Source organism: Oncorhynchus tshawytscha, linkage group LG03 (assembly GCF_018296145.1).
Source record: "Oncorhynchus tshawytscha isolate Ot180627B linkage group LG03, Otsh_v2.0, whole genome shotgun sequence".
Taxonomy (NCBI): Eukaryota; Metazoa; Chordata; class Actinopteri; order Salmoniformes; family Salmonidae; genus Oncorhynchus; species Oncorhynchus tshawytscha.
In genome coordinates this window covers 74,234,008-74,257,053 of record NC_056431.1, presented here as the reverse complement: position 1 = coordinate 74,257,053, position 23,046 = coordinate 74,234,008, and positions in this window count along the sequence as shown.

Below are 23,046 nucleotides of genomic sequence, written 5' to 3'. Positions count from 1 at the left end.
ACGAGGGAGCGATGAGACACACATAGTTGGGTCACACAGGGACTGAACGAGGGAGCGATGAGACACACATAGTTGGGTCACACAGGGACTGAACGAGGGAGCGATGAGACACACATAGTTGGGTCACACAGGGACTGAACGAGGGAGCTTGAGACACACATAGTTGGGTCACACAGGGACTGAATGAGGGAGCGATGAGACACACATAGTTGGGTCACACAGGGACTGAACGAGGGAGCGATGAGACACACATAGTTGGGTCACACAGGGACTGAACGAGGGAGCGATGAGACACACAGTTTGAGAGACAGAATGTGCAGAGAAGCCAACGAACAACTAAAGAAGGTAGGTGGGCATCCATTTTGTTCCAGTCACATGTTATTTTGGCTTCTTTTCACTCGGTTCAGTGGATTTTTATTGTATCAGTTGAAATATGGCTCCTACTCCTAACCCGTTATGTGGCTAACATTTCTGTCACTGACTCATTGAGACTTGTCTTGAGTGAAGCTTGTGTGCTTGAGGAGCTTAGGGGTGATGAGAGAACATGCACTGTATGAGGGAAGAGAAAGAGAAGTATAGAAGGGATAAGAGAGAAAAGAATCTGCCAACGGAGACACGGAGGTGTGGGACAAAAGCCAGCCATCTCCTGACCCCACGTCCAGCCGCACAGCGCCTCTAATAAAAGCCATTCAGGAAGGCCTCGGACCAATCATAACGGTTCTAACCAGCAGTGCAATCAGACCTCGACCCAGGAGTCTCCACTTTCAACACAATATAAAACAGTCACATTGGCACAGGAAGAACAGAAGAAAAAGAGAGAGAGAAGTAGATGACGGTATCGATCCTCGTGAAGTACATGTCAGAGTAAAAACATCAAAGAGAGGTCCTATAGACGACAGTATTGGTTGTGAAGAAAGGCTACAAAGTGAGTGGGACAAAATGCTATTTATTCTCTCACCTTTCTGTCTCTTTGTGCATCACAGCTTCCAAAATGTTGAACGTCCCACGGAGCACCATAAAATCCATTTTGAAAAAAATTGAAAGAATATAGCACCACAACAAACCTGCCAAGACAGGGCCGCCCACCAAAACTCACAGACCAGGCAAGGAGGGTATTAATCATTATTCAGAGAGGCAACAAAGACAACTTTAGGCTGTACACTCCACAGAGCTAGGCTTTATGGAAGAGTGGCCAGAAAAAAATCCATAGCTAAAACAACAAAAAAAGCAAACACGTTTGGTGTTCACCAAAAGGCATGTGTGAAACTCCCCAAACATATGCAAGAAGGTACTCTGGTCAGATGAGACTAAAATTTAGTTTTTTGGCCATCAAGGAATACCCTATATCTAGCGCAAACCCTACACCTCTCATCACCCCGAAACCCCATTCTCACAGTGAAGCATGTTGGTGGCAGCATCATGCTGTGGGGATGTTTTTCATCTGCAGGGAAACTGGTCAGAATAGAAGGAATGATGGATGGTGCTAAATACAGGGACATTTTTGAGGGAAACCTGTTTCAGTCTTCCAGAGATTTGAGACTGGGGCGGAGGTTCACCTTCCAGCAGGACAATGACCCTAAGTATACTGCTAAAGCAACACTCGAGTGGTTTAAGGGGAAACATTTAAATGTCTTGGAATGGCCTAGTCAAAGTCCAGAACTCAAGCGAATTGAGAATCTGTGGTAAGACTTAAAGATTGCAGTAGACCAGCGGAACCCATCCAGCTGGAGCAGTTTTGCCTTGAATAATGGGCAAATATTCCAGTAGCTAGATGTACCAAGAGACATACCCCAAGAGACTTGCAGCTGTAATTGCTTCAAAAGGTAGCCCTACAAAGTATTGGTTTTTGGGGGGTGAATAGTTATGTACGCTGAAGTTTTCTGTTTTTTTTTGTCTTATTTCTTCTTAAAAATATTTTGCATCTTTAAAATGGTAGGCATATTGTGTAAATCAAATGATATAAACCCCCCAAAAATAGGTTGTGGCTCCATTGTAGCCAGTGTCATGGCCTCCTCTCTCTCTGTCTGTATGGTCTCCAAACTCTCCGCCTCTTTCTCTGTCTGTATTGCCTCCTCTCTCTCCTTCTGTATGACCTCCTGTATAACCTCCTAAGAGAGCTTTCTGTATGGCCTCCTAACTCCCTACCTCTCTGTCTCTGTCTCTATGACCCCCTAACTATCTGCCTCTCTCTCTGTCTGTATGGCCTCCTAACTTCCTACCTCTCTGTCTCTGACTCTGTCTCTATGACCTCCTAACTATCTGCCTCTCTCTCCATCTGTATGACCTCATCGTTCTCTGCCTCTCTCTGTCTGTATGACCTAACTATCTCTGCCTCTCTCTGACTGCATGGCCTCTTATCTCTATCTCTGCATCTCTGTGTGTCTCTCTCTGCATGTCACTCTCTCTGCATGTCTCTCTCTCTCTCTCTGTTTTTCTCTCTCTCTGTCTCTCTCTCTCTCTGCCTCTCTCTCTCTCTCTCTGCCTCTCTCTCTGCCTCTCTCTCTGCCTCTCTCTGCCTCTCTCTGCCTCTCTCTTTCTGCCTCTCACTCTCTCTGCCTCTCTCGCTCTCTGCCTCTCTCACTCTGCCTTTTTCGCTCCACCTCTCTCTCTCTCTGCCTCTCTCTCCTCTCTCTCTGTCTCTCTCTCTCTACCTCTCCATGTATCTTTCTGTCTCTCTCTCTCTCTCTCTCTCTCTCTCTCTCTGTCTCTCAATTTCAATTTTAATTTAAGGGGCTTTATTGGCATTGGAAACATATGTTCACATTTCAAAAGCTCTCTCTCTTTCCCTCTCTCTCAATTCAATTAAATTAAATTCAATTCAAGGGGCTTTATTGGCATGGGAAACATTGCCAAAGCATTATATATCTGTCTCTCTCTTTCTCTCTATGTCTCTGTCTCTCTCTGCTTCTCTCCGTTTCTCTCTGCCTAACTCTTTCCCTCCCTCTCTCTCTGCCTCTCTCTGCCTATCTCTCCTATCTCTCTCTTTCTGCATCTCTTTCTCTGCCTCTCTCTCTCTCTCTCTGCCTATCTCTCTCTCTGCCTCTCCCTCTCTGCCTCTCCCTGTATCTCGCTGTCTCTCTCACTCTCTCTCTCTCTCTCTCTGCCTCTCAATTTCAATTTAAGGGGCTTTATTGGCATGGGAAACACATGTTCACATTTCAAAAGCTCTCTCTGCTTCTCTCCGTTTCTCTCTGCCTAACTCTGCCTATCTCTCTCTTTCTGCATCTCTTTCTCTGCCTCTCTCTCTCTGCCTATCTCCCTCTCTGCCTCTCTCTCTCTGCCTCTCTCTCTCTGCCTATCTCTCTCTCTGCCTCTCTCTCTCTGCCTCTCCCTGTATCTCACTGTCTCTCTCACTCTCTCTCTCTCTCTCTGCCTCTCAATTTTAATTTAAGGGGCTTTATTGGCATGGGAAACATATGTTCACATTTCAAAAGCTCTCTCTCTTTCCCTCTCCCTGTATCTCTCTCTCTGCCTCTCCCTGTCTCTCTCTCTCTCTCTGCCTCTCCCTGTATCTCTCTCTCTGCCTCTCCCTGTCTCTCTCTCTCTCTCTCTGCCTCTCCCTGTATCTCTCTCTCTGCCTCTCCCTGTCTCTCTCTCTCTCTCTGCCTCTCCCTGTATCTCTCTCTCTGCCTCTCCCTGTCTCTCTCTCTCTCTCTCTGCCTCTCCCTGTATCTCTCTCTCTGCCTCTCCCTGTCTCTCTCTCTCTCTCTGCCTCTCCCTGTATCTCTCTCTCTGCCTCTCCCTGTCTCTCTCTCTGCCTCTGCCCTGTCTCTCTCTCTCTGTCTGCCTCTCCCTGTCTCTCTCTCTCTCTCTGCCTCTCCCTGTATCTCTCTCTCTGCCTCTCCCTGTCTCTCTCTCTCTCTGCCTCTCCCTGTCTCTCTCTCTCTCTGCCTCTCCCTGTATCTCTCTCTCTGCCTCTCCCTGTATCTCTCTCTGCCTCTCCCTGTATCTCTCTCTGCCTCTCCCTGTCTCTCTCTCTGCCTCTCCCTGTATCTCTCTCTCTGCCTCTCCCTGTCTCTCTCTCTCTGCCTCTCCCTGTATCTCTCTCTCTTCCTCTCCCTGTATCTCTCTCTCTGCCTCTCCCTCTCTCTCTCTCTCTCTCTGCCTCTCCCTGTATCTCTCTCTCTGCCTCTCCCTGTCTCTCTCTCTCTCTCTCTGCCTCTCCAAGTCTCTCTCTCTCTCTCTCTGCCTCTCCCTGTATCTCTCTCTCTCTCTGCCTCTCCCTGTATCTCTCTCTCTGCCTCTCCCTGTCTCTCTCTCTCTCTGCCTCTCCCTGTATCTCTCTCTCTGCCTCTCCCTGTATCTCTCTCTCTGCCTCTCCCTGTCTCTCTCTGTCTCTCTGCCTCTCTCCCTGTATCTCTCTCTCTGCCTCTCCCTGTATCTCTCTCTCTGCCTCTCCCTGTCTCTCTCTCTCTCTGCCTCTCCCTGTATCTCTCTCTCTGCCTCTCCCTGTATCTCTCTCTCTCTGCCTCTCCCTGTATCTCTCTCTCTGCCTCTCCCTGTATCTCTCTCTCTGCCTCTCCCTGTCTCTCTCTGTCTCTCTGCCTCTCCCTGTATCTCTCTCTCTGCCTCTCCCTGTCTCTCTCTCTCTGCCTCTCCCTGTATCTCTCTCTCTGCCTCTCCCTCCCTGTCTCTCTCTGTCTCTCTGCCTCTCCCTGTATCTCTCTCTCTGCCTCTCCCTGTATCTCTCTCTCTGCCTCTCCCTGTATCTCTCTCTCTGCCTCTCCCTGTCTCTCTCTCTGTCTCTCTCTGCCTCTCTCCTGCCTCTCCCTCTCTCTCTGTCTCTCTGCCTCTCCCTGTATCTCTCTCTCTGCCTCTCCCTGTCTCTCTCTCTCTCTGCCTCTCCCTGTATCTCTCTCTCTGCCTCTCCCTGTATCTCTCTCTCTCTGCCTCGCTCTGCCTGAACCTCACAATGTTTGGTTTGCTTAATCGTCCTTTTGTCCAGATGTTGTGTAATGTACAATGACCTGTAAAGAAAGAGCAGGATTTCATTTTCAAAACTCTTTGCTGAATATTATATTCATAATTATAATGTCCTGGGTATTGTGTGCTGAGCAATAGTTGTGGCTGTTATAGAATATGGCTTAACTCCGTGGTAGCCTAGACCAAGGGCCACTCACCAAAAAATGTGTTGTTCTGTAATGCAGAAAACATTTTTTAATATTTTTAAAATATCAGCAACTCAATGTAGAAAATGTTATGAACATGTGTGTGATTCAAAACCTGTAAACATTGCACATACATGGTTTATCTTTAACCAAAGTTATGATATTTAGCATGGAAGTCACAGCACATCTTGGGTAATTTCCCTAGCAATGCTCTGACGTTGCTATGGTTACTTTTGTTGCTCACAGAACTATCGTTTCATTCGTTGTCGGTGTCGGTCCTTGCATCAGCTCAAGCAGCTCTTGACCATATTGAAAATACCCAAATGCGGGACAGTGAATTATTTTGGGGGGCATCAAACCCAACCCCAACAAAAAGTCCCCCTCCCATATGGTGATGCAGAAATGAGAGACTTTGTCTGTTTTATGAAAACAGGAAACATTTCTGGTTGGTTTATGGGAATGTAGTACAGGAAGGGAGACTTTTAAAATGGGATTGAGTGGAAAAGTGTCAAATATGTTGATTGACCAACTATTGAGCTTAGAGAGTCTTACGAGTTTGATGAAATGACCTTCTTCCTGTCTAATTTGGCTATTTATTTCATGTTCGTTAAATGCACACTTTTTGTAAGTAGTTATAACTACACAGGGCGGCAGGTATCCTCGTGGTTAGAGTGTTGGCTCAGTAACCCAAAGGTTGCTGGATTGAAGCCCTGAGCTGAAAAGGTAAAAATCTGTTGTTCTGAACAAGGCAGTTAACCCACTGTTCCTAGGCCGTCATTGTAAATAAGAATGTTGTTCTTAACTGACTTGCCTGGTTAAATAAAGGTTAAATAAAGGTTACATTACTGACCTCCAAATTTAGCCGGAAAGGATTTGACAAATGTGATTGGTCGATGACATGACATTGTCTTGCGCTGCACAGAATATCAGATCTCAACAACGATTGAAACACAACCAGTACCACATTCTGATGATACATGTGTAGGATCTTAATTTGAGCCAACTTGCTACAGAAGGAAAACAATCCTGCATCAAATTTGAATTATTATGTGGATTATAATTCATGGACATTTTTTGTAGGTCACAATCATGTCTGAAAGTTCAAAGTGAAAATTACAAACTTTTAGAAACCTTTTCAAAACTCAAAGTAGTGGTGTTTTAGTTTGTTATTAGTTTGTCTGTATGACCTCCGACCTCCAAAATGTAGCACTGTCTCGGACAATCCCCCCTACATGCATGTTACCTTCACTGATCAAGATGAACCCCGAAATGAGGAAATATGTTTTATACAGCTGTATGTAGCCTACAAGGGCCACTTTCCTGCCAAAATTAAAGACAGCATGTTTAGCAGTTCTCAAAACAAGGAAAGTAGGAAAAGTAACATACAACTGGGAAGCATCAGTGTGAAAAATATAGTTTTTGAGGTCATATATTTTCTAATACCTCTTTATTGAGTTCCAATATCTCTCCCATCCTGAAAAGCTTTGATATAACAAACAACACTGAAGAACTAAGATAAATCCCTTTCCAGTCCAATTTAATCCTAATTCAGTGTAGTGATAGTACAAAAGTACAGTAAACGACTGAGGAGAGGCTGAGGAGAGACTGAAGAGAGGCTGGGGAGAGGCTGGGGAGAGACTGAGGAGAGACTGAGGAGAGACTGAGGAGAGACTGAGGAGAGGCTGGGGAGAGACTGGGGAGAGACTGGGAAGAGACTGAGGAGAGGCTGGGGAGAGCCTGAGGAGTGGCTGAGGAGAGGCTGAGGAGAGACTGAGGAGAGGCTGGGGAGAGCCTGGGGAGAGACTGAGGAGAGGCTGGGGAGAGGCTGAGGAGAGGCTGAGGAGAGGCTGAGGAGAGACTGAGGAGAGACTGAAGAGAGGCTGAGGAGAGAATCAAATCAAATCAAATATATTTATAAAGCCCTTCTTACATCAGATGATATCTCAAAGTGCTGTACAGAAACCCAGCCTGAAACCACAAACAGCAAGCCATGCAGGTGTAGAAGCACGGTGGCTAGGAAAACTCCCTAGAAAGGCCAAAACCTAGGAAGAAACCTAGAGAAGAACCAGGCTATGAGGGGTGGCCAGTCCTCTTCTGGCTGTGCCAGGTGGAGATTATAACAGAACATGGCCAAGATGTTCAAATATTCATAAATGACCAGCATGGTCAAATAATAGGTCTGGAACAGGTAGCACGTTCGGTGAACAGGTCAGGATTCCATAGCCGCAGGCAGAACAGTTGGAACTGGAGCAGCAAAATGGCAGTTGGACTGGGGACAGCAAGGAGTCATCGTGCCAGGTAGTCCTGAGGCATGGTCCTAGGGCTCAGGTCCTAGGGCTCAGGTCCTCCGAGAGAGAGAAAGAGAGAATTAGAGAGAGCATACTTAAATTCACACAGGACACCGGATAAGACAGGAGAAGTACTCCAGATATAACAAACTGACCCTAGTCCCCGACACAAACTACTGCAGCATAAATACTGGAGGTTGGGACCGGAGGGCCCAGGAGACACTGTGGCCCCATCCGATGATACCCCCGGACAGGGCCAAACAGGAAGGATATAACCCCACCCACTTTGCCAAAGCACAGCCCCCACACCACTAGAGGGATATCTTCAACCACCAACTTACCATCCTGAGACAAGGCTGAGTATAGCCCACAAAGATCTCCGCCACGGCACAACCCAAGGGGGGGGCGCCAACCCAGACATGAAGATCACATCAGTGACTCAACCCACTCAAGTGACGCACCCCTCCTAGTGACGGCATGGAAGAGCACCAGTAAGCCAGTGACTCAGCCCCTGTAATAGGGTTAGAGGCATAGAATCCCAGTGGAAAGAGGGGAACCGGCCAGGCAGAGACAGCAAGGGCGGTTTGTTGCTCCAGAACCTTTCCGTTCACCTTCACACTCCTGGGCCAGACTACACTCAATCATATGACCCACTGAAGAGATAAGTCTTCAGTAAGGACTTAAAGGTTGAGACCGAGTTTGCGTCTCTCACATGGGTAGGCAGACCATTCCATAAAAATGGAGCTCTATAGGAGAAAGCCCTGCCTCCAGCTGTTTGCTTAGAAATTCTAGGGACAATTAGGAGGCCTGTGTCTTGTGACTGTAGAGTACGTGTAGGTATGTACGGCAGGACCAAATCAGAGAGATAGGTAGGAGCAAGCCCATGTAATGCTTTGTAGGTTAGCAGTAAAACCTTGAAATCAGCCCTTGCCTTGACAGGAAGCCAGTGTAGGGAGGCTAGCACTGGGGTAATATGAACACATTTTTTTGCAGCCGTATTTAGCACTAACTTAAGTTTATTTAGTGCTTTATCCGGGTAGCCGGAAAGTAGAGCATTGCAGTAGTCTAACCTAGAAGTGACAAAAGCATGGATTAATTGTTCTGCATCATTTCTGGACAGAAAGTTTCTGATTTTTGCAATGTTGCGTAGATGGAAAAGAGCTGTCCTAGAAACAGTCTTGATATGTTCGTCAAAAAAGAGATCAGGGTCCAGAGTAACGCAGAGGCCCTTCACAATTTAATTTGATTTGACTGTACAACCATTAAGATTAATTGTCAGATTCAACAGAAGATCTCTTTGTTTTTTGGGACCTAGAACAAGCATCTCTGTTTTGTCCGAGTTTAAAAGTAGAACGTTTGCAGCCATCCACTTCCTTATGTCTGAAACACATGCTTCTAGCGAGGGCAATTTTGGGGCTTCACCATGTTTCATTGAAATGTACAGCTGTTTGTCATCCGCATAGCAGTGAAAGTTAACATTATGTTTTCGAATGACATCCCCAAGAGGTAAAATATATAGTGAAAACAATAGTGGTCCTAAAAAGGAACCTTGAGGAACACCGAAATTTACAGAATGAGAAGAGACTGAGGAGAGACTGAGGAGAGTCTGGGGAGAAGCCAAGCCAAAGCAAGAGTTTGTATAGACCGTGTTTTCCAATGCTGACTGAGGTGGATAGCTAAAGGAGTTCATCAATCTAAATGGCCTACACTGACTGGGAACAGGCAAACGGGACATTGCACATTGGAAAACATTTACTGTTGATACTGTCCCTCTGAGAGAGAAAGAGTAATGTGATAGTCCGTCTGCCCATTTCTGTTTGGGCAAATAGAGCGAGAGAGAGGGAGAGAGGGAGAGGGAAAGAGAGAGGGAGAGAGAGAGGGGGAGAGGGAGGGGGAGAGAGTGGGAGAGGGAGAGAGAGAGGGGGAGAGAGACAGAGAGAGGGAGAGACAGAGAGAGAGAGAGCGAGAGGGAGGGAGAGAGAGGGGGGAGAGAGAGAGAGGGAGAGAGAGAGAGGGAGAGGGAGAGAGAGGGGGAGAGAGAGAGAGAGAGAGGGGGAGAGAGGGACAGAGAGTGAGAGAGAGAGAGAGAGGGGGAGAGAGAGGAGAGAGAGAGAGAGGGAGAGCGAGGGGGAGCGAGGGGGTGAGAGAGGGAGAGAGAGAAGGAGAGAGAGAGGGGGAGAGAGAGAGAGGGGGGGGAGAGAGAGAGGGGGAGAGCAAGAGGGAGAGATAGGGGGAGAGAGGGAGAGATGGAGAGAGAAAGAGTCAAAGAGAGAGAGAGAGAGAGAGAGAGAGAGAGAGAGAGAGAGAGAGAGAGAGAGAGAGAGAAGCGTGCTCGTCCTTATCTGAGAGGACTTGGAAGGTGACTCTTTTCTCATTCAGCTTGTTTTGTTCGTGGCTCGGTCCGTGAATGCATTATCAAGCGGCATCATCACACAATCACTTCCCCCTAAAAAAAGAGTATAACTAAAGTAAACAAAAGAACAACTTCTCATTCCTTCACTTTCCTTAAACACACATCTGAAGAACATCATTTGTTCTCCATCTGTCATGACGGAGGCGAGATTATGGAACAATGAGGGCTTGTTCTTCAGTGAACACAGCGACACAGACGATACTGGAAATAAAGTCAGACCACCTACCACCCATCCACCTTCCTGGATAGTAAACAATACAAAATTCCAACGTAATGTTATGACAGCATTTTGGCAACGTTGGTCGGCATTTTATGAGCATTGAAACACAGTGCGAGAACAATCTGGGAGAGCGAGGGTCAGAGGTCGGGGATAATAACAGACATCACGGTGTCTCTCTGGTGCTAAACTGTTTTATTTCACCCGCAGCAGACAGTAAAACTTGATAAGAAACAGAAGTCCTTATTACAGGCCTCCGTAATGATAGGGTTGAGAGGCAGTTCACATTGCAGAATAAAACTGCTGTCTACCAGGCATCTGCTGAGGTAGTTTCTCCTTTTGTCTTCGGTTGCATTTAGTCCGGGGACAGTTGGCGTTTCGTTTAACCAGGCAGTTCTGTTTGGCTTGTCTTGGCTGTCTGAAGTCCAGTCCATTTATCTGACACATTCGATATCACCCTGAATGACACTCTTATCTGCCAAGTATTATTGGTGTTGAGGCGATTCCATGGTAAGGAATGAGAGTGTCAAAAGTTCTGATTGAAGTGTCGTGACAAATTGGCACCGTTTTGGAGAGTTTTGGCAGGCTGTCACTGAGAATCGTATTTTGAAGTTTGAGTGTAACAGCTTTTAAAAGTTGGAGTGTAAAAGTCCCTCTTCGCAACAGTCAACATCTCTTCTGCTGAAGTCTTTCTCTAGAGATAAGTAGCATTTATCTTGCTCTCTTACTCTCTCTCTCCACCCTCTCTCAATCTCTCTCACTCTCTCCCCCCCTCTCTCAACCTCTCTCTCACTCTCTTCCCCCTCTCTCAATCTCTCTCACTCTCTCCCCCTCTCCCCCTCTCTCACTCTCTCCACCTCTCTCACTCTCTCAATCTCTCTCTCACTCTCTTCCCCCTCTCTCAATCTCTCTCTCACTCTCTTCCCCCCTCTCTCAATCTCTCTCTCAATCTCTTCCCCCTCTCTCAATCTCTCTCTCACTCTCGTCCTCCCTCTCTCACTCTCTCCACCCTCTCTCAATCTCTCTCTCACTCTCTTCCCCCCTCTCTCAATCTCAATTCATTTCAATTTAAGGGCTTTATTGGCATGGGAAACATGTTAACATTGCTAACATCACTCTGTCTCTCTCCTCACTCTCAATCTCTCTCTCACTCTACCCCTTCTCTTAATCTCTCTCTCCCTCCACCTCTCTCAATCTTTCTCTCCCTCTCTCACTCCCTCCCCCTCTCTCTCCCCCTCTCTCTCCCCCATCGCTCTCTCTCACTCGCTCTCCTCACTCTCAATCTCTCTCTCTCACTCTACCTCTTCTCTTAATCTCTACCTCTCCCTCGCCCTCTCTTTCTCTCTCTCTCTCTCTCTCCTCTCTCTACCCCCTCACCTCCCCCTCTCTTTCCCTCTCTCTCTCTCTCTCTCTCTCTCCCTCTCTCTCTCTCTCTCTATCTATGTTTTGTGTTAATCTTAGTTAATTGTGGCCTAGCTTCCCGGTTGGCAGGAACGGCTGCTGGCTGGCTGGAGGTAGTAAGGGCTGCTGGCTGCCTGGAGGTAGTAAGGGCTGCTGGCTGCCTGTAGGTAGGAAGGGCTGCTGGCTGCCTGGAGGTAGTAAGGGCTGCTGGCTGCCTGGAGGTAGGAAGGGCTGCTGGCTGCCTGGAGGTAGTAAGGGCTGCTGGCTGCCTGGAGGTAGTAAGGGCTGCTGGCTGCCTGGAGGTAGTAAGGGCTGCTGGCTGCCTGGAGGTAGTAAGGGCTGCTGGCTGGCTGGAGGTAGTAAGGACTACTGGCTGACTGGAGGTAGGAAGGGCTGCTGGCTGCCTGGAGGTAGGAAGGGCTGTTCTAGTTATCTGCAGCAGGTGAGCCTGTTTCAACACAGTATTATTTGTGCGCCAGCCAAGCGGACAACGCCACGCACTGAGACACATACAATGTCATATTACATCTCACGCACCCAGCCGCTGCACCTCCTCATCCCCACACATCAACATCAACACAAGGTGACTTTCAGCTTCCTCCGGCGCTGCCATCGGCTTCTGATGCTGTGGGCTCGCTGCAATTTTAAAGGCCTGCTTGCTATCGTAACTAAGATTGAGTGATACTGTAACAGGCTTAGTTTCTTTATGCCTGTGTCACATCAGTCATACCTTGACCACTGTTATCAGAACTGTTGCCAGAGAATTACGTCAGAGATTACGACAGCAGATGAAATTCTACCACTACACTCTTAGAAAAAAAAGGTGCTCTCTAGAACCTAAAAGGGGTTATTCTGCTGTCCCCATAGGAGAACCGTTTAAAGTACCCTTTTTGGTTCTAGGTAGAACGTTTCGGGTTCCAGGTAGAACTCTTTTGGGTTCCGTGAGGAATAGAGGGTTCTATAGACACTGGAATTTAACATTTGTGATCATAATCCCTAGCTGTGTATTGTCGCTTTCCATGTTGTCTGTTGTCTGTAGGTTGTGAGGTGTGGAAACACTTTGCTGCTTTTATGAATTTTGTCTTGTTGCTTTTTGTTCTATGTTGCTCTGTCTGTATGCTACATCTTGCTTGTTCTATGTTGTTCTGTCTGTATGCTACGTCTTGCTTGTTCTATGTTGTTCTGTCTGTATGCTACGTCTTGCTTGTCCTATGTTGCTCTGCGTGTGCTCACTGCTCAATGATTGTCTATATTGTAATTGTTTTTAATAACCTGCCCAGGGACTGTGGTTGAAAATTAGACGGCTGGCTAAAACCTGCACTTTTACTGAAACGTTGATTATTAATGTGCACTGTCCCTGTAAAAAAATAAAAAATAAACTCAAACTCAAACACGTTCTAGCTGGAACTGAAAATGGTGTGGGGACAGCCGAAGAACCCTTTTGGAACATTCCTTTAATAAGAGTGCACTAGGGCGACTCAACTACACTTACTACAATACTATGGCCTGTCTACTGTGTCTAACACCAGCTTCACTAACTACACTTACTACAATACTATGGCCTGTTTACTGTGTCTAACACCAGCATTACTAACTACACTTACAACAATACTACGGCCTGTTTACTGTGTCTAACACCAGCATTACTAACTACACTTACTACAATACCAGGACCTGTTTACTGTGTCTAACACCAGCATTACTAACTACACTTACTACAATACTAGGACCTGTTTACTGTGTCTAACACCAGCATTACTAACTACACTTACTACAATACTATGGCCTGTTTACTGGGTCTAACACCAGCATTACTAACTACACTTACTACAATACTACGGCCTGTTTACTGTGTCTAACACCAGCATTACTAACTACGGCCTGTTTACTGTGTCTAACACCAGCATTACTAACACACTTACTACAATACCAGGACCTGTTTACTGTGTCTAACACCAGCATTACTAACTACACTTACTACAATACTATGGCCTGTTTACTGTGTCTAACACCAGCATTACTAACTACACTTACTACAATACTATGGCCTGTTTACTGTGTCTAACACCAGCATTACTAACTACACTTACTACAAAACCAGGACCTGTTCACTGTGTCTAACACCAGCTTCACTAAATACACTTACTACAATACTAGGACCTTGAACCTGTCACCTCTGAGCCCCTTACATAGGCTATCATCCACGACCTGTAGAAGAGCTGATGAAACTCTTTGGAAGGACAGGTTTAGCCTTATCTCTTCACAGCAAACCTAAATTCACAATATGCTCAGTCACAGAATTTAACAACGCAACTGAGGAGAAGAGTAAAAGAACGCCTTCGTTGATAATCTAGGGTGACAGCTCAGGCAATACCTCCACCGTACACCCACCTCATGTCTTGTAAAAAAAAAAAAAAAACATTTTACAGGTCTACTGTGAGTCTCCACAATAAGCTCCATTGTCTTTCCCTCAGAGGCGTGACTCAGAGGCTGCAATCAGAACGACGTTGCCTTTTTCACACACTGGCTACTGCTACAAGATATACAACACACTGCTGAGTATTGTTCGGCTTATATCATTGCCTGCTGGGACTCCATTAATCACTCTGCCTGCTGGGACTCCATTAATCACTCTGCCTGCTGGGACTCCATTAATCACTCTGCCTGCTGGGACTCCATTAATCACTCTGTCAGCTGGAACTCCATTAATCACTCTGCCAGCTGGGACTCCATTAATCACTCTGTCAGCTGGGACTCCATTAATCACTCTGCCTGCTGGGACTCCATTAATCACTCTGTCTGCTGTGACTCCATTAATCACTCTGCCTGCTGTGACTCCATTAATCAATCTGCCTGCTGGGACTCCATTAATCACTCTGTCTGCTGTGACTCCATTAATCACTCTGCCAGCTGGGACTCCATTAATCACTCTGCCATCTGGGACTCCATTAGTCACTCTGCCTGCTGGGACTCCATTAATCATTCTGCCAGGTGGGACTCCATTAATCACTCTGCCTGCTGTGACTCCATTAATCACTCTGCCTGCTGTGACTCCATTAATCACTCTGCCTGCTGGGACTCCATTAATCACTCTGTCAGCTGGGACTCCATTAATCACTCTGCCAGCTGGGACTCCATTAATCATTCTGCCAGGTGGGACTCCATTAATCACTCTGCCTGCTGGGACTCCATTAATCACTCTGCCTGCTGGGACTCCATGAATCTCTCTGTCAGCTGGGACTCCATTAATCATTCTGCCAGGTGGGACTCCATTAATCACTCTGCCTGCTGGGACTCCATTAATCACTCTGCCTGCTGGGACTCCATGAATCTCTCTGTCAGCTGGGACTCCATTAATCGCTCTGCCTGTGGGGACTCCATTAATCATTCTGCCAGCTGGGACTCCATTAATCACTCTGCCAGCTGGGACTCCATTAATCACTCTGCCTGCTGGGACTCCATTACCCCTGATGAATAATAATCTACAGCACATGGTAAATACTAACCTGAATGGGAAGAAGAGAAGAGAAGTCATAATTATTAATCCTACCATCACATTCATCTGCTCTGACAAGTGATGCGGGTTCAGAATGCTTTTCTTAGTACTAAAACCAAAACTTGAACAATCCCCCCAAAAATTACGATACGTCGACAGCAATTTTGCGATAACAAGTTAAGATGGAGGAGAAGGGAAACTGTTTGTTTCCAATGCCTGATTAGATTGACAGTAGTTTCTCCTTGTGTCACACTGCCAGCAGAGAACGCCTCGCTTGGCGAGGGGAATAGGCAGAGTTACTCACGAGCGAGAAACAATCATTATTATCATTATCAAAAATCCTGGTGTGATTACAAGCAGACTACCCACAGACAAACCATCTGCACTCCAGGTACTGTGCTGTCATGATCTCTTCAGAGAGGGAGAAGTAGCACGAAAGGAGAGAAAATAACTACTTGAATTTATGAGGCGGCAACCTAGTATTTATCTCGTCATTTCTTGTTCTGACACTTTTAAAAGAGCCAAGAATTGGCCAGCGGCTGTGTTTGTGGTTGTGTAAAAGAAGAAAAAAGCTGTACGTCTTGCTGAGTTCATAAGCTATTGAGTTCAAGACGTGCATCATGTAGAGGAGTTGTGTACTGTACAGCGTATGTCTGTTTGACATGGACAACACTGCTTTTACATGCCACAACAAAAATATATTATCTCAAACGTAAAGAACTGATTGACAAAAAAATGTAATTGACATCATCACAATGGGTACATTTCTTTCCACTGTCATAAAACGCTGACCAGAGAAAACACCACACACACAAAAAAAAATAGTTCCCACCACTGTGCGATCTCAAAGACAGGAAGACAGAGGTGCATAAAGTCACAACAGAACGTCACCAGGTCGCTCTCAATTACTTTTTAATGATTATGAAGAGAGGTTGTGTTTGTCTTTCTCATGGAAACAATGTCCGTTACATCAAAAACAAACGATAAACTCGAATCCCTTGTCATAGGAGGACTGTTCTCAATGCAGTGATGCCGAGGTTCAACGCCAGCGTGAAGTCTAATGCGTGACGTTGAGCAGGCCTTTGGAACGCACCCCAGAACAGACCTGTTTTAATCTTTGTGCCAGATGTCTTATTTCCACAAATCTAGACTTCTGTTTGTGTCACTGTCATTACAATGAACTCATGGTATAGCAACTGTCTGTCTCCCATCTCTCTTTTCCTCCCTCTCACCTCTCACTCCAGCCATCTCTCTATTCCTCCCTCTCACCTCTCACTCCAGCCATCTCTCTATTCCTCCCTCTCACCTCTCACTCCAGCCATCTCTCATTACAACACATCTTGGCATCTCTCAGTCTTCTTTAGCCTCTCTCCCTCTCTCCCTCTCTCTCTATCTCCCTCTCTATCTCCCTCTCTCCCTATCTCCCTCTCCTCCTGAAGAAAATTGTGCCCCCCCTTCTCTTCGTATATCTCTATTGGAAAATATATTATTCTGCACTCTGGACTGTCAGGGATGGTCTGTGTCATCTGTCCCTGATGTTATGTGGCTGCCCCCCCCTTCTGTGCTCTCTCTCTCTCTCTCTCTCTCTCTCTCTCTCTCTCTCTCTCTCTCTCTCTCTCCTTTTCCCACCTTTTCCTGACGAGTCCTGGCTCGACTTCAGCAGAGGATACCATGGCATTGTTCTTCTGGGCCAAAATAATAACTTTCCCCATCCTGTGGCCCTCCAGCCCAAGCTTTTATAACATTGTTTTCTCTTTCAGATGAAATATTTTCACATCAGTTCTGAGCCCAGAAAGACCGAGGCAAGCAGACCAGAGAGATAGAGACAGGCAGACCAGAGAGATAGAGAAAGGCAGGCCAGAGAGATAGAGACAGGCAGGCCAGAGAGCTAGAAACAGGCGGGACAGAGAGATAGAGACAGGCAGACCAGAGAGATAGAGAAAGGCAGGCCAGAGAGATAGAGACAGGCAGACCAGAGAGATAGAGAAAGGCAGGCCAGAGAGATAGAGACAGGCAGACCAGAGAGATAAAGGCAGGCCAGAGAGATAGAGACAGGCAGACCAGAGAGATAGAGGAAGGCAGGCCTAGAGAGATAGAGACAGGCAGGCCAGAGAGCTAGAGAAAGGCAGGCCAGAGAGCTAGAAACAGGCGGGACAGAGAGATAGAGACAGGCAGACCAGAGAGATAGAGAAAGGCAGGCCAGAGAGATAGAGACAGGCAGGCCAGAGAGCTAGAGAAAGGCAGGCCAGAGAGCTAGAAACAGGCGGGACAGAGAGATAGAGACAGGCAGACCAGAGAGATAGAGAAAGGCAGGCCAGAGAGATAGAGACAGGCAGGCCAGAGAGCTAGAGAAAGGCAGGCCAGAGAGCTAGAAACAGGCGGGACAGAGAGATAGAGACAGGCAGGCCAGAGAGATAGAGACAGGCAGGCCAGAGAGATAGAGTTAGTTGGGCCAGGGAGATAGAGAGAGGTGTGCCAGAGAGATAGAGACAGGTGGGCCAGAAAGATAGAGAAAGGTGGGCCAGAGAGATAGAGACAGGCGGGCCAGAGAGATAGAGACAGGTGGGCCAGAGAGATAAAGACAGGTGGGCCAGAGAGATAGAGACAGGCGGGCCAGAGAGATAGAGACAGGTGGGCCAGAGAGATAGAGACAGGCAGGCCAGAGAGATAGAGTTAGGCGGGCCAGAGAGCTAGAGAGAGATGCGGGCCAGAGAGATAGAGACAGGCAGGCCAGAGAGCTAGAAACAGGCGGGACAGAGAGATAGAGACAGGCAGGCCAGAGAGATAGAGACAGGCAGGCCAGAGAGATAGAGTTAGGCGGGCCAGGGAGATAGAGAGAGGTGTGCCAGAGAGATAGAGACAGGTGGGCCAGAAAGATAGAGAGACAGGTGGGCCAGAGAGATAGAGACAGGCGGGCCCAGGTGGGCCAGAGAGATAGAGACAGGTGGGCCAGAGAGATAGAGACAGGTGGGCCAGAGAGATAGAGACAGGTGGGCCAGAAAGATAGAGAAAGGTGGGCCAGAGAGATAGAGACAGGCGGGCCAGAGAGATAGAGACAGGTGGGCCAGAGATAAAGACAGGTGGGCCAGAGAGATAGAGACAGGCGGGCCAGAGAGATACAGACAGGTGGGCCAGAGAGATAGAGACAGGCGGGCCAGAGAGATAGAAACAGGCAGGCCAGAGAGATAGAGAAATGTGGGCCAGAGAGATAGAGAGGTGGAGAGGTGTTGGGTTTGCGCTAGACAACACCTTTCATCGGCAGCGACTGGGAAACTGGTCAGAATTGAAGGAATGATGGATGACGCTAAATACAGGGAAATTCTCAAGATTTGAGACTAGGACGGAGGTTGCAGTTTTTTTGCAGTCATGTCATCCGTTATCGTCCGTTATCGTCCGCTATCATCCGTCATCCGTTATCTGCCCAACCCTGGGGAGGAGTCAAGGTTTGACTTTCATTGGCCGGAGCAGTAAATCTCAGCCTGAGTTTTTTTTTGTTGGTCACAGACAGGCAACAGTCACAACACCTTTAATAAAACACACACCGTCACACTGGTATCTGGCTGTTTAGCAGAGGTGTAAACATGACGTGTGACACTATCCCTCACTCTGACTCATTTGCTGATCCTCTTTCCTATTATGTCTACTGCGCCTCTCTTATCGGTCTCATCTTTATTAACACAGCAACAGGTTTTCTGGGAGACAGGATATACTGCTACATTACAGATCTCTGTATTTATACTCACAAACACCATGGTATGTGGGTGCATTGTCGGTCATGTGTATCTCACATGGGAATCATTGGGTACATACCTATAAGCTTCACACTAGGATGTTGCTGTGCATCTCTGTGTTTATGTGTGGGCTTTAAAAAGAAAACTGAAACAGCCCTGGGTTCCTATGCAGTCTGCCCTGGGTTCCTATGAAGTCTGCCCTGGGTTTCTATGCAGTCTGCCCTATGCAGTCTGCCCTGGGTTTCTATGCAGTCTGCCCTGGGTTTCTATGCAGTCTGCCCTGGGTTTCTATGCAGTCTGCCCTGGGTTTCTATGCAGTCTGCCCTGGGTTTCTATGCAGTCTGCCCTGGGTTTCTATGCAGTCTGCCCTGGGTTTCTATGCAGTCTGCCCTGGGTTTCTATGCAGTCTGCCCTGGGTTTCTATGCAGTCTGCCCTGGGTTCCTAAGCAGTCTGCCCTATGCAGTCTGCCCTGGGTTCCTATGCAGTCTGCCCTGGGTTCCTATGCAGTCTGCCCTGGGTTCCTATGAAGTCTGCCCTCTGTTCCTATGCAGTCTGCCCTGGGTTCCTATGCAGTCTGCCCTGGGTTCCTATGCAGTCTGCCCTATGCAGTCTGCCCTGGGTTCCTATGCAGTCTGCCCTGGGTTCCTATGAAATCTGCCCTCTGTTCCTATGAAGTCTGCCCTCTGTTCCTATCTGTTCCTATGAAGTCTGCCCTCTGTTCCTATGAAGTCTGCCCTGGGTTCCTACGAAGTCTGCCCTCTGTTCCTATGAAGTCTGCCCTGGGTTTCATAAATCTCATCTCTCAGAGAACAGTAATCCAGTTGAACAACAGCAGAAGTGTTCGTATTCAGAAATAACTGTCAGATCCCTGAGTGCTACAGCATGTTGCCAGTGTGCCTCAAAGCTAAAGACATTGTCAGGAGGCCCACATTAGTCCACACTGGGACTCTCCCCCCATATAAGAAATAGCACATTTTCATATAGAATACTACATGACTTACTTTTAGAATTCTGTAGTGAACTGTAGTATAATGTTAAACTGCACTGTTGGTTAAGGGCTTGTAAGTAAAGCATTTCACGGTCAAGTCTACACTTGTTGTATTCGGCGCATGTGACTAATAAAGTTTGATTTGATTTGACTACGATACTACACACTGTGGTATCCCTCTGTCATGTGTAGTACTTACAATATAACGTTGTAGAATACTATAGTGAACACTACAGTATTATCCACACAAATAAAAACACTGTAGTAAATACTACAGAAATGTCCTAAAAAAAAAAAAAACACTACAGTCCAGAATTTGTATGACGGATAAGTGCGAAACCTACATGCCAAGTATAGACCATATATGTTGTTCATGTGTATAAAAGAGCAGAAGCTCTGAACTCTCTGTTCAGAACACAGTCCTACTTACCAGCTGTTTATGTCAAAGATAATAAAACAAAAACACTACAGTAAATACTACAGTATACTGCAGTCCCCAGAAACACTACAGTAAATACTACAGTATACTACAGTCTGTAAAACACTACAGTAAATACTACAGTATGCTACAGTCTGCAAAACACTACAGTAAATACTACAGTAATACTACAGTAAATACTACAGTAATACTACAGTATACTACAGTAAATACTACAGTAAATACTACAGTAAATACTACAGTAATACTACAGTAAATACTACAGTAATACTACAGTAAATACTACAGTATGCTACAGTCTGCAAAACACTACAGTAAATACTACAGTATGCTACAGTCTGCAAAACACTACAGTAAATACTACAGTAAATACTACAGTCTTCAAAACACTACAGTAAATACTACAGTATACTACAGTCTTCAAAACACTACAGTAAATACTACAGTATACTGCAGTCTGCAAAACACTACAGTAAATACTACAGTATACTGCAGTCTGCAAAACACTACAGTAAATACTACAGTATACTGCAGTCTGCAAAACACTACAGTAAATACTACAGTATACTGCAGTCTGCAAAACACTACAGTAAATACTACAGTATACTACAGTCTGCAAAACACTACAGTAAATACTACAGTATACTACAGTCTGCAAAACACTACAGTAAATACCACAGTATACTGCAGTCTGCAAAACACTACAGTAAATACTACAGTATACTGCAGTCTGCAAAACACTACAGTAAATACTACAGTATGCTACAGTCTGCAAAACACTACAGTAAATACTACAGTATACTACAGTCCCCAAAACACTACAGTAAATACTACAGTATACTACAGTCCCCAGAAACACTACAGTAAATACCACAGTGTACTACAGTCTGCAAAACACAACAGTAAATACTAAAGAATTCTACAGTCTGTAAAATACTAGAGTAAATACTACAGTAAATACTACAGTATACTACAGTCTGCAAAACACTAGAGTAAATACTACAGTAAATACTACAGTATACTACAGTCTGTAAAATACTAGAGTAAATACTACAGTAAATACTACAGTATACTACAGTCTTCAAAACACTACAGTAAATACTACAGTATACTACAATCTGCAAAACACTACAGTAAATACTACAGTATACTACAGTCTGTAAAATACTACAGTAAATACTGCAGTAAATACTACAGTAATATCCACAAAACACTACAGTAAATACTACAGTATACTACAGTCTGCAAAAACACTACAGTAAATACTACAGTATACTACAGTCTGTAAAATACTACAGTAAATACTGCAGTAAATACTACAGTAATATCCACAAAACACTACAGTAAATAATACGGTAAATACTACAGTATACTACAGTCTGTAAAACACTACAGTAAATACTAGAGTATACTACAATCTGCAAAACACTACAGTAAATACTACAGTATACTACAGTCTGTAAAATACTACAGTAAATGCTGCAGTAAATACTACAGTAATATCCACAAAACACTACAGTAAATACTACAGTAAATACTACAGTATACTACAGTCTGCAAAATACTACAGTAAATACTACAGTAATATCCACAAAACACTACAGTAAATATTACAGTAAATACAACAGTAATATCCACAAAACACTACAGTAAATACTACAGTATACTACAGTCTGCAAAACACTACAGTAAATACTACAGTATACTACAGTCTGCAAAACACTACAGTAAATACTACAGTATACTACAGTCTGCAAAACACTACAGTAAATACTACAGTATACTACAGTCTGTAAAATACTACAGTAAATACTACAGTATACTACAGTCTGCAAAATACTACAGTAAATACTACAGTATACTACAGTCTGTAAAACACTACAGTAATTAATATAGAATATACTACACTTTTTTAATACTGTAGTATTTCTACTACAGTAAACAGTAAATATTACAGTAGTATGCAACAACCCTACAGTGAATAATACAGTATTCCTATCAGAGTACTGTATTTTATTTTTTATTTTTTTTATTTCACCTTTATTTAACCAGGTAGGCCAGTTGAGAACAAGTTCTCATTTGCAACTGCGACCTGGCCAAGATAAAGCATAGCAGTGTGAGCAGACAACACAGAGTTACACATGGAATAAACAATTAACAAGTCAATAACACAGTAGAAAACAAAGGGGGAGTCTATATACAATGTGTGCAAAAGGCATGAGGAGGTAGGCGAATAATTACAATTTTGCAGATTAACACTGGAGTGATAAATGATCAGATGGTCATGTACAGGTAGAGATATTGCTGTGCAAAAGAGCAAGTAAATAAATAAAAACAGTATGGGGATGAGGTAGGTGAAAATGGGTGGGCTATTTACCAATAGACTATGTACAGCAGCAGCGATCGGTTAGCTGCTCAGATAGCTGATGTTTGAAGTTGGTGAGGGAGATAAAAGTCTCCAACTTCAGCGATTTTGCAATTCGTTCCAGTCACAGGCAGCAGAGTACTGGAACGAAAGGCGGCCAAATGAGGTGTTGGCTTTAGGGATGATCAGTGAGATACACCTGCTGGAGCGCGTGCTACGGATGGGTGTTGCCATCGTGACCAGTGAACTGAGATAAGGCGGAGCTTTACCTAGCATGGACTTGTAGATGACCTGGAGCCAGTGGGTCTGGCGACGAATATGTAATGAGGGCCAGCCGACTAGAGCATACAGGTCGCAGTGGTGGGTGGTATAAGGTGCTTTAGTGACAAAACGGATGGCACTGTGATAGACTGCATCCAGTTTGCTGAGTAGAGTGTTGGAAGCCATTTTGTAGATGACATCGCCGAAGTCGAGGATCGGAAGGATAGTCAGTTTTACTAGGGTAAGCTTGGCGGCGTGAGTGAAGGAGGCTTTGTTGCGGAATAGAAAGCCGACTCTTGATTTGATTTTCGATTGGAGATGTTTGATATGAGTCTGGA